Source organism: Harmonia axyridis, chromosome 5, assembly GCF_914767665.1.
Source record: "Harmonia axyridis chromosome 5, icHarAxyr1.1, whole genome shotgun sequence".
In the NCBI taxonomy this organism is placed as follows: Eukaryota; Metazoa; Arthropoda; class Insecta; order Coleoptera; family Coccinellidae; genus Harmonia; species Harmonia axyridis.
This window is the reverse complement of record NC_059505.1, coordinates 23,879,906-23,892,662: the sequence shown is the minus strand read 5'-3', so window position 1 is coordinate 23,892,662 and position 12,757 is coordinate 23,879,906. Positions and strand designations below refer to the sequence as shown.

Here is a 12,757-nt window from a genome sequence, read left to right as displayed (position 1 = left end):
GTACAATGCTTTGGCACAACTCTGCACCCTGTTTATCGATTTATACATACTAAATTCGAAGTTAAAGTTAGTCAAACAAATTTTCCTGTTGCCCAGTGTAGAGAGTGAAAATGGAGCCAATTTTTAACTCGACTTCGGCTACTAACGTTCATGCTAATCACATCATCAGAAGAAAAAAGGAAAATTTAGGAAGAATATTGAAATAGAAATAGCTAATATGTTCTTCACAATAGATTCGACCGCAATAAGATTTTGAGTGTATTTACAGAATTAAAATTATCGTTCAAATTTTCGTGATGATATCATCGTCAGAACTATATAAAATCTTGACAGGATATCCGCCAGATCCGACAATATTGAGATGCGTGTAAAATATCAAGTTCAAAATTCTTTCAAGAAAAAATTTTCAGTGACGAGAGATCCGATCGAGTAGAAATTTGTCGTGTGGTAATATAATAATTTGAATTATTTCATCATATTCGCAAACCAAATCATCCGAAATCCAAATCTGAAAATAAAATTTGATTCACTTAGAATAATGGTTATTTGAAGAATATAATCATTGCTCCTACAAATTCAAAAATTGATTTTCAATTAGTTTCAAATAGGTACTACCGTGTCGGAACTCATTTGATCCTTTGTGTCACCTTTAAAGTGTCCTCTCTAGAAAGAAACAACTCACCGACTCTAACAAATAATCATATTATGGGCGCATACTCAGAAATTGACATCACTAGTCTCAAAAGAGAATATTTTCAACTGAAATAGATCCCTCTTCTCCAAAGTTCTAGTCTCTATTCAGGGCCGCCGCCAGATATTTTAGCGCCCCGGCAAAATAAATTTTCGCCGCCCTGCTTTACCTGATTCATATGAATTTTGGTTTAAGAAGTCTCTGTTTTTTCAGGAATCTTTTCATTTTCATATGAAATCGTATTTTTTAACTCAAAATCTCCTCATCAAATTTATCAAACGACGTTTAGTCGATTTCATAAAAAACCAATCTGCATTGTTTAAAAGACGACGCTCTATTTATAAGTCCATAGTAAAAATAAGACGTAGATCTTGAAGATGCAACAAGTCTTGTTTGATTAACTGACTTTGCGCCCCTAAAATTTGGTTCCCCGGCAAATTGTGCGGTATGCCGTTCCTGGGGGCGACCCTGTCTCTATTTGACTCAAAAAATTATCATAGTGATAAATCCGCATTGGCAGACTATTTTTTGAAAAGCGGACATCCTCTTTCAGAAAGTTTGTTAGTGGCTGAAAGGTTTTAGGTGAGATGGAAGGTATTAAAATAATCAAAAGAAAAATTTTTCTCAGTGTGAAAGGTGACGGAATCGCGATGGTTGTAGTGGGCAAGTAGTGGAGTAGTTCGAGACTTTCCACCGAAATACCTTAAAGGTCGATTCATATTATCTGACACGTATCGCTCCAGACACTAAGCGAATCGTTTACGACAAATATCATTTGATGCGTTTCATATGAAGTAATTCACATTGTCTTTTACCGATCGTGTCATTCGCCATCCGTTCCGTTCAGTATTCCTCGAGAGAATATTTTGTCTGATTATCGTATGGGCGGTGTCTGTATGAACGTGTCGGAACGTGTCTGAACGGATAATGTGAATTAGCAGACAGTTGCGCTTAGTTCTGAAACAAGTTATTTTCGTTGGTAATGGATTCCGAAAAATTAATATTTAGTGCATGAGCGGAAAATTCTATACAATCTGAATTCTAAATCACAGATTTTAACATGATACTAATGAAAAGAAAAAATTTGGACGGCAATTGCCGACAAATTGAAACAATGTGGTTCTGTTTTTGAATATTGGGTGCACACTAAATCTTCTTACGGACTTTTCTATGGTTTCATCTTCATCCAGTAATAATGCAATAGTACATAGTGTTTTACGTGAAAGTTTTAACATTTTTTCGCACCTCAATTTATTCACTGACTGAATCAAACTGAAACGCTCTTCGAATGAGTATATGAACGCGCTCTCCGTTCCGACAATCGATTCGCTTGGTGTCTGAAACGATACGTGTCGGATAATACGAATCGACCTTCAAGGTATTTCGGTGGATAGTCTCAGTTACTTTTAGTTTCTGAAGATTACAACATCGTTGAAGAAAAGATTTATCCTACGTTCATAAATATTTAGTGGAGTAAAATGAGGTTAATATAACTTCACTATAATAATATATATCCACTCAAAAACCTTCAAGTTACTTCTTACATTGTCCTCTAATATAATTATATAATAATAATAATATAAGGTGTGTGAATAAGTCTTTCCCGTTTTTTTTTCAAATTTTGAGCCTTTATTGTGAAAAAATGGTTACAAATGAATTATTGAAAGTATTGGCCATCGCTAGCTACAACTTTTTCCCATCTTTCTGGCAACATACGAATCCCGTTGCGAAAAAATTCGACCGGTTTGGCCTCTATCCAGTCATCCACCCATTTTTTGGCTTCCTCGTAGGAATGGAAGTGCTGGTCAGCCAGGCCATGCGTCATCGATCTGAAGAGATGGTAATCAGACGGAGCAATGTCTGGACTATACGGCGGGTGGGGTAGGACTTCCCATTTGAGCGTTTCTAAGTATGTTTTCACCGGCTGTGCAACATGTGGGCGAGCATTGTCATGTTGCAAAATAACTTTGTCGTGCCTGTCGGAGTATTGTGGCCGTTTTTCTCGCAGTGCGCGGCTCAAACGCATCAATTGTCGTCGATAGACCTCGCCTGTGATCCTTTCATTCGGTTTCAGAAGCTCATAGTAAACCACACCTAGCTGGTCCCACCATATACAGAGCATGAGCTTGGCGCCATGAATATTTGGCTTGGCCGTCGATGATGATGCATGGCCGGGTAGTCCCCATGATTTTCTTCGCTTCTGATTATCGTAACGGATCCACTTTTCATCGCCAGTCACGATACGATGCAGAAAACCCTTTCTTTTATGTCGCTGAAGCAGCTGTTCGCAAGTGAAAAAACGCCGTTCGACGTCTCTCAGCTTCAGTTCCTACGGCACCCAATTTCCTTGCTTTTGGATCATTCCCATGGCTTTCAAACGCTTGGAAATGGTTGTTCGGTCAACTCCCAATGCTTCAGCAAGTTCTTCTTGCGTTTGACACGAATCTTCATCAAGCAAAGTCGCCAATTCTTGATCTTCAAAGATTTGCGGCCGCCTGGAACGCTCCTTGTCTTCCACGTCGAAATCGCCACTTTTGAAGCGTCGAAACCATCCGCGAACACTTGAATCATCGACACAACCTTCTCCATAAGCTTCCTGAAGCAACCGATGCGCCTCGGCAGCAGATTTCTTCAAATTGAACCAATAAAGTGAAACTTCCCGCAAATGACGTCGACTCGGCTCAAATTTCGACATTTTCACGATTTCAAAAATTTATGATGCGAAAAAATTTCAACTAATGTGTTAGTGTGGAATTGTTGACAGATGAATAAGCTTTGATTATGACATATGTAACCATTAAATACTCGCACAGTATTGGTGGCGCCATCTCTTACAAAAAACGGGAAAGACTTATTCACACACCTGATATAATAATAATAAGAGAGTTTATTCATGAAAATACATTCAATAAACTCTGTTATACTGTAGAGTTTTATAAAAATATAAACTGTGCACAGTAATGAACATAAAATTTACTCTTTATACACCGCAAAATATATTATCTTCTAATTAAGTGGAACAAACGTGTGCTTCATCACAGATAATGGTCGAAATCCTGTATTATATTTATCGAAAATCCTGTAGTATATCTGTCGAAATCGTGATTTTTGTGTCAGTTTCTGTATTTCTCTTTGTCATATTCGTGTGTACATTAATAGTTCTGATTTATTATTTTATGTAATTTTGTTTTATCGAAGTCTATTATCCATTTTTTCAATTTTCTTTTAAATGATATTTTGTTCTTCACATTTTTTATTTCTTGTGGTACTAGGGGAAAAAGTCTCGGGGCTATGTAGGTGCAACATCTTTGGCCTATCCTCTTTACTGATCTTGGGCGTTCATAGTTTTTTTCGGCAGTTCTTCTACGATATTGATGGTCGTTCGCTTTGACATTAATTTTTCGTTCGTAGATGTTCAGAACGATTTTCAGTGCATAAACCTGTCTTATATCGGGTACTTTGGCCAGTTCATAAAGTTCTTTACTGGGGAACGTAATTTTTTTCCGGTGTATTATTTTGAGGAAATACTTCTGTAGTACATCCAATCTTCTTTTATGACAGTCCAGTACTCCACCCCAACCAATTACACCATAGGATAGCTGGGATTGCACGAGCGCATTATATAATATGTTCAGATGTTTCAAACTATTTATGTTTTTCCTTAGATATTTGAACTTATATAAGATTGTTATCTAAAACCTTATATTCGATTCAAAACTATGCTGCATTGAAGAAACTGATTGAGACTATGTATGAAGCATTCAATTTCGAGAAAATAGTGAGATAGTAAGAAATTCATAACATGCAGCAACCGTTTCGGCAATCATTTTTTTCAATGGAAGTAATGAACTAATTTTTGGCGACAAAAGTTCGTGAAGGTCTATAGAAATGTAAACCGATTTTCTCGAAAATTCCCATTCAATACACCCGCTATATTTCTCAATCAAAACACCCTTCAGATAGTAATTCTGAAATATCACAATCATTACGCTCCCAAACTTTAGGAGGATTAACTGTGAAGTCTTAGCAGTAACTTCTCCTCTTCAGTCCATCTCTCTCTCATTTCTGTTCCCCTCACCCCCAACTCTTCGCAATAACAAACTGGACATTACGAATCTAATTATCATCTTTGCTCATGCGTAGCAACCGAAACGTAGATAGGGTTTAACTCATGGGGGATAGAACTGTGGACCGGTAGGGGTAAGTCTACGTAGGTTGTGGAAAGTCGAGACTCACTTGTTATGCACTGCCAGTAGCCTACTTGATTTCGAACAGCGACATAGAGATTGCGCTGCGATACACCGTCACCACATGCAACTTGCCGCGTCAATTCAAACTTTACTCTCCCGTTCATTCTCTATGTTCAAACTTGGATCTCACCCCCAGACTACTCCAATCCCTTGAAGTGACAATCCACCACGTGTTCTCACAGTGACAGTCGATTATAAACAATCTGAACATTGCATCGCTCTCGCGTGTGCTTCTCTACCAATAGGACCGCTTAATTATTTATTATTGTGAAGGAATTCAGTAATTTATGGTTAAATGGACTTATAAACAGTTCAATAAGCTGCTACTAGATTGAATAAGTAGCCAAGTTTGGATAGACGTGACGTAAAGACGATCAAGACGGCTTCCTATTTTCCAGATATTTATCGTTCGAAGTCGAGTGTCATTACTTCTGGTATGTTTCTGATATTTATCACATGCTAATTATTCAATATATCTAATTGCATGCTTGCATGACATTCTCATAATTCGGTAGTTTTTTCTGTTTATCTTCGTTGGATTGAATTAAATACTACATTTAAATCCACTTGGATTTAAAACTTGTTCACCGAGATGTTCATGAATTTAAATTGCCCCGAATATATTATTATTTAAGCCAACATTTTGCCAATAGCTAAATTTGAAAGTTTTGAAGAATTCCGATATGTCTTCTATTCATATATTCATATAAGGCAAAAATTGAAAATTACGAAAATCTCCCTGATACTATTGAAAAAGAAATCATAACCTTTCGTATATTTCGGATTTCATATGGGAATAGTTAAACTAGCACCTCGACTAGCACAGAGAAAACTGTCCGATTTTTTTCGCATAAGTACTTAAGTCTTTCTTTGCGGAAATTGCGAAGAATAAATGTAAAACGAATGAAGGTCAGATCAGCAGATAGATATGCATAGTAACATGATTATCCGATCAAGAATTCACAACTAGTCTTGAACTATCGGAAGGTGTATTCAAAATATTCTAAAACATATCATATTCATCTTTTTTCTTCATGAAATAATCTAACTGTCGCAAATGACACTATAGAGGGTTAATGTCTTTTTTTTTTTAATAACGCATCAACAAATATAATAACTACATTGTATTGTTTCTATCAATTAAATCACCCTTTATTTTTCATTTGAAACATTGTGATCTTTCTATGATTTATAAGGATGATATAGAAATCATCAATTCATGTTGAGAGTACCTACTGGTAGTACTGCTGTAGTATTCACTCAAATTTTTGTAACTGAGTGATCATATAAATATATCAAGGATATTTCAATGAAAATAATATTGTCGAGAATATTGTATTCAGCCCTTTTCTAGTAAATACTAATAGAATCATTAACAAAACGTTAATCATCAGGCTCATCCTTAAGAACCCATTGGAATTTTGTTTTTAAATTTGATGACAGGGTTTTTCACTCAAAGACTTTTTGGCTGAAATATTTTCATTTTAAAATTTTTGGGTTATATGAATGTTTATCATATGTGTCTTTTATGAATCTGATTACCTATCTACTTGATAAACTTGACATCATTGAATGAAATTTTCTTTGATATTATAGGAAGCTTTCGAATAAATAAGAGTGAGTTATTATATATTTCAAAAATTGTAAGTTCTTATTTTCAATTCGAAGAGGATTCTTCAATGACATATTAGACCCGAAGCCACGAAAATGTAAATTTGAAAAAAATTTTTTTTGTTTATTTTCAAACTGAAAAAGGCTACATTAATAGCATATTTTTTATATAACAAAAATTAATTGAGGATAAGTTTTCAAAAACAAAGATAAGATTTATGGCCATCACTCAAGGAAAAAGCGCTAATCGTGGACACGTGTTTGGGATTTCGGTCCTCATCAGTACGGTGAAAAAGTATTGAGATGAGCAACACTTGGTGGAATACAACGAACAAGCGGCGTCAACAACAGAAGTCAGCCAATCATCTGTGTGTCACTTGTCTAGCCTCAACTGAATCATCCGTTATTTCTTCAATATTTTTTGGCACTAATTCTACCAGAGAAGTTTTTATTTCTGCTATTGGCTGAGTGAAACTATATTGAAAGCTCTTGAACGATTTTATTGTTCATAAATCAAAATTCTTCATTAAATTTTGGGTTGACGCAATGGTGTCCGTCCAGGGTTCCAATACGTTGTCGACTCCAGATGATCTCCTTTTTAATTTCTTTGACTTCGACATTATTACGACTGCGGCATGTTATGATAATAACGAGGATAATAAGTATATTGAAGAAGTAAAATTGACTTCATTCAGTCTCAATTGACAACTGTCCTTCTTATTTCATAGCATCTTAGATAACTAAACTAATAATATAACAATATCACAGTTGAAGAATATTTTGAATTTCTACGAATGTAAGAGTAGAGACTACCTCCCAAAGAGATTTGATGGAGTGAATGGGTCTTGAAACATATTGATTTAGCTTTGTGAAATCTACACAAATTCTTATTTTCCCGTTTGATTTTGGTATCACTACCAAAGGACTGACAAAATAGGTGGGCCATCTTTGACAGGCTCTATAATACCTCTCTGAGTCATTTCATCAATTCGTCTTCACTTGCTGTCTTGCTTAGGTGGACTACTCATTAATTTCAAGATTTCGTCATCGATAACATCTTTTAATCCTTCATTAAGATTATTTCGGATTAAACTCACATTGTTCATTTGTCGTTTTGTCGAGAACTGTATAGGATCTCGATATATGTTTGCCGTTAAATATATTGGTAAAGGTTTTGGAAATTGTTGATGATTGATGCCTAGGTTAATCGAATTTTTATCGATTAACAACTCATTCACTCGAAGGGATCCAAATAATATATAAGGTGTTTTACGAAAAAAATATGTGCAACTTCGGATATAATCAGAAGTTGCATAGTGACATAGTTTACATGCCAATATCATTTCATTGAAATTGTCAGAAATGAATGTTTTTAGTTTGAGGATCCAACCTACATAAATAACCCGGTATATTCAATTTTATGATATTTATCAAATTTGAAATTTCATCATAATTAAATCTTTGATTTTCACCTCTGAAATGCAGCAAATTCAATCAAGCAACAAAGTTCTCTAACAACTTCCGTGCGAATACAGAAATGAATGCTGCAAATTATTTATAGGTATATAAGGGCTATTCTCCTCCTCAATACAGAATTTTTTCTGATATCTTGAGAGATACAACGTAAGAACCCTAGAAATTGTTGAATATTTCAATAATTTTGGTTTTTCAATATGGGTGAATTACCAACCAATAGCAAGTTGACTGAAACAGAAATTAGGACACACTTCTGACAAGATATTCGATTTTCTTTTAAGTTGTTATAATATCAAAGGTATTAGTTTGTTGACTGTGGTTTGTCGGAATTTATGACAAAGTGCGAATTTAATCTCCATGAAACATCCAGAAAACGGGGTAGGAATGGCAACATATCGTTTCGGTTTTTCCGAAGCGTTAGTGGACTGCAGATGATCAGGAGGTAAATTAAAGCACGAGATTCCACTACTTTCTGCATAAACAATCATCAGTATGTGTTGCCTCAATTTCCAATCAACATATCCACTAGGAACCTCGTATCCTGCCGATTAATTTTGACAAAAAAATCAAAAAGAAATCTTGATCAATATGTTCGATTTAGAAGATATGCTTAATGAGAGATGACCCCAATGACAAATGGACAATCGAACCTCATATTTGGGACCATATGGTTATATGAAGAATTCGCGTCACAAATAAATTTTCTCCTCTATGTCCATAACTTTTGGTTGTAGAAATTTTGGTGTAGACGTGGAAGGCTGGTCGAATCTTTGATAACTGCAATTGATAATCATATGGACATGCCCACATTCTTAACATCAGAGATCGCTTAACTCCTATCCTATTGATGGATCCGCTGTGTTACGCAAATCATGTTATGCCTTCCGACAATATCTTCTCATCATGTTTAGCATCTCTTATCTAAAACCATAGTGACAAAAATAATTTAATGGCAACACAGCACAAAGGATGTTCTAAGAATGCGCTAGGATCGAAGGAACTATTGATAATAGACTCCTTCCTCGATTCCATCATATGCAACCAAGCTTTCAAAGTTTCATAGTTGACTATAAGGTTATCGACACAATTCCACATGGCTGGCTGACGAAAATTTCGGAAAGATATAAGATCGATCCAATTACAATAAACTGTCTAAGTATGCTACGGAGAAGATGATTACTTAGCAGATTCCAATAGAAGGGCACTTGGTGAGTAAATATATATGTAATATAACACAAAAAGCTGTTTTTTGGGCTAAGCAAGAACTTTGGGAAAATTCTTAGGAAGCGACGGACAAATCAAAAGATCGACGGAATCGCGTGAAAGCGAACCAAAGGATCGACGAGGACCAGAGGGGTCACAAGGACCGGACACAACCGAGCTCTATTCTTCTGATATTTTAAGGATCCGGGATTGAGTGAATACTCCAATATTCTCCTCATCGGGGAGTGAGAAAGCAGACTGCGAATGGAGAGTTCTCCCTACGCTGATAGGCTAAAGTCGGGATAAATTCTACGAATCAACTGTAGTGTTATTTATTGGAAAACTGAAGCATTCGCAGAATATTACATTGCAATAATAGGTCCATCTGATTGAATTTTTTTTTTTTTTGAAATTTAGAATTGGCGTCAGAAATTTTTCAGCATCCGTTCATTCATGCGTCTTTTGGAGACTACATAAGTGACATTAGTTGTAATTTATTACGTTTTAAGAGTTGTCAGTTAGTTCATTCAGATGATGGGCTTTGATGATACGCTTCTCTTGAATACGATGGTTGCATATGATTCTCTCAAATTTAGGAACAATCGAGTTATTATTTTATTGTATCAACTGAATTCCAATTCACTCGAAAATATTGTTTTTTATTCAATATTCGGATTATTATCAGAAAAATTTCATTTTGAACCATATTCGAGTCATATCAACGAAGCCGCTAACCTGATTTACGCATTAACGAACCTAACCGCGGCATTCGATATCCGATCCTGAAGTTTCAAGTTTCTAAGTTCTTCTGTTCCAGAGTTGTGTTGTTTGTGGACGGAAAGAATTGAATTTTTCCACTTATTCGAAATCAGCGAGGAAATCGGTGAGTCGAAACTCATTGTTTTCGACCATAATTCGAAAATCCCAGACACGCGGTGACGAAATTACTAAGGACTTTATTCTCGAGTCGTCAAAAATGAAAAACTGAAGGTTGAACTTCTCGTGGAATGGTATATACAGCTTCAGTTTCCTTATTCACACTGAACTATAAGCCTATTAATTTAATTATATGTATATACAGGGACTCCCGGGAGTAACTGTATATATTCTTACCAAAGGTACAGTAGGACCAGATGAGATTGACTGCACAAAAATTAATTTCTGCCTTTCCTAAGAAAGCTACAGGGTGAGTTCTCATATTCATGGAAATAATGAAACCATCATCATAACCGAACTTATCGGTAGAATTTATTGAAATTTGGGATGTAATTGATACATGCCCCGAGGTCGAGACACTTAGCATTTTGCATTTGAAATTTGTTCATATTTTCAAAAATTACATAAATTCAGCTTCAATACGTCTCTTTACTGGATGTGTTCAGCATTATCCATATCCATCAATTCTTCCCATAAGAAATAATCAAGTTGGTTGAGGTCTGGAGATCGAGAAATCCATGAAACGGGTATTCCTCGACATATCTATATATTTGGATAAGTATTATCAAGGTCTTCTTCTTCTTCTTAATTTTAGCCTAGGGCTTGTATATTCCACTTTAGTCCTCGGTGGATGTAGATATCCAGGAGTCTTTCCAGCGCTTAGGGGGTCTGCCGACTGGTCTTCTGGTACCTGGGATTCCGTCTCGGGCTATCCTAGCAAGGTGATTTCTCACATCTAATCTGAAACGGTTCAACCCATCATGTTGAAAATATATTCCTGTAATTATGCTTTGCAGCATGTCAGGTTAAATAATTTGTAAGAAGTCAGGATGAACCGAATTGGCCAAGCAACCGTCAAAAATCTGAGTATTGAACTACCATCTTTGGTGAACTGAGCCTCGTCTATTTCCCTTAGGTACGCAAAACAAATACAAGAACATAATTTCTGCATATTCTCTATTTTTCAAATTGATCATTTGATGATTCCAAAATTTTATAACAATATGGAACATAACAAGTAAGTAATTACCATCTCAAATTACAGTTTCAATTTTCCAAGGAATAAATATTTTGTCTTTGAGCATATTATTTTTCTGCTTCGTATTGTTGTTTCATTGATGCATTATTTAATTTATTAGCAAATTATCATCATAAACTAAATGTTCACTGTGTTTTAAAGAAGATTTTTTTTCTTTATATTCATTCACAACTTTTAGGAGATGTCTCACTCCTGAATAAATCAAATTTTTCGAACTCTGTCCAATTTTAAAAATTCTTAAAGAAAGAATGTTAGATGTGACAACTTTGGGTGATAGCGCCCAAGTAGCTGACACTGAATTCATGTACTCTTTGATTGATTGATTTCAGATTCAAAATAAAAAGTGTTATTTTCAACCTCAACACTTCAAATGAGAAATAATGAGTCCGGTCCTGGAATATATGATGGTTTCAGTACTAATATAAAGTGTTATTCTCAACCTCAAAACTTCAAATGAGAAATAATGAGTCCGGTCCTGGAATATATGATGGTTTTAGTATTTCCATGGATATGCAAACTCACCCTGTAGCTTTCTGAGGAAAGGCAAAAATTAATTTTTTGCAGTTAATCCGTACTCATCTAATCCGTACTCACCTAGTCCTTCTCTACCTCTGGTAAGAGAATGTACAGTTACTCTCGGGACACCCTGTATATCTAAAAATGTTCCTTGTGAATTGAAAAAAAAATTCACCGCATCTGATATTGTTTACTTCAAGAACTGTGCGAAAAATGATAACATCATATCTTAGATTGAAAAGCCCGAGCTTTTCAGGGCCGATCCTGTCTGTAATTCAATATACACCCATAAATGAATTATCCCGATTTAATCATACAAAAAATCATTAGGCGGTGAAATCCGCCTCAATTACCGAAATTTTCTGTTGAAACTAATTACACACGGTTCTCGGCAATTTGTCGAGTTACCAATAATTAGCTTACTTTATATAATATAATTAGTTTTCGGAATTGAATTACACATTTCCTAAACTTTCCTCGTCATTTCGATTTCTAAACGTGCACATTGGTCCGCGAAGATTTGCCTCTTGCTAATGAAGATTTATCAAATTATTTTGTTGATTAATGACTTCAATAATAACATCATTTTGCGAACAACGGGTCCAACACCTTTTGATTTCATAAAAACGCGATTAGAGATATAACCTAACGATAATTTCGAAATGAGTGTAGATAATGATCATAATTCGTTTTGTATTTCATAATAGCATTTCTTTTCCTCTAGGGGGATCTATTGAATTGAATTTTTGGACTCCAATTGGGTCATATTCTTAAATACAAAGATTCTGATTAATGCAATCATTACGAGAAAAAATAGACAGGCATCAGAAATGCCTAGATATTTGCTGTGATTAATTGATGTCTTTTAACACTGATCCAATTGTTAGTTTAAATAAATTGGAATGGATTCTAAACAATGAGATATTTCTTAAGAAAAGATTCGAACTGAAACGAATATTCTGAAATAGCTTCTATTATCAACTAAATTTCAAAATATCCAAAAATTTATTGAGGACAATCATCAAATTCTCGATT

The 12,757-nt window shown here is 35.1% G+C and overlaps 1 protein-coding gene across 3 annotated transcripts in view; it reads left to right on the top strand.

The window, feature by feature from the left end:
- Positions 1 to 4,885: 4,885 nt before the first annotated feature.
- The window catches only part of LOC123681189 (POU domain, class 6, transcription factor 2), a 114,014-nt gene continuing 106,142 nt past the window's right edge, over positions 4,886 to 12,757 (top strand). Inside the window, exon 1 of one of the 3 annotated variants that reach the window (XM_045619441.1) lies at positions 4,886 to 5,375. The gene's annotated coding sequence lies outside the window, so the exon portion shown is untranslated. The remainder of the gene's footprint in view (positions 5,376 to 12,757) is intronic. The other 2 variants (XM_045619440.1, XM_045619439.1) reach the window with 2 other exon arrangements.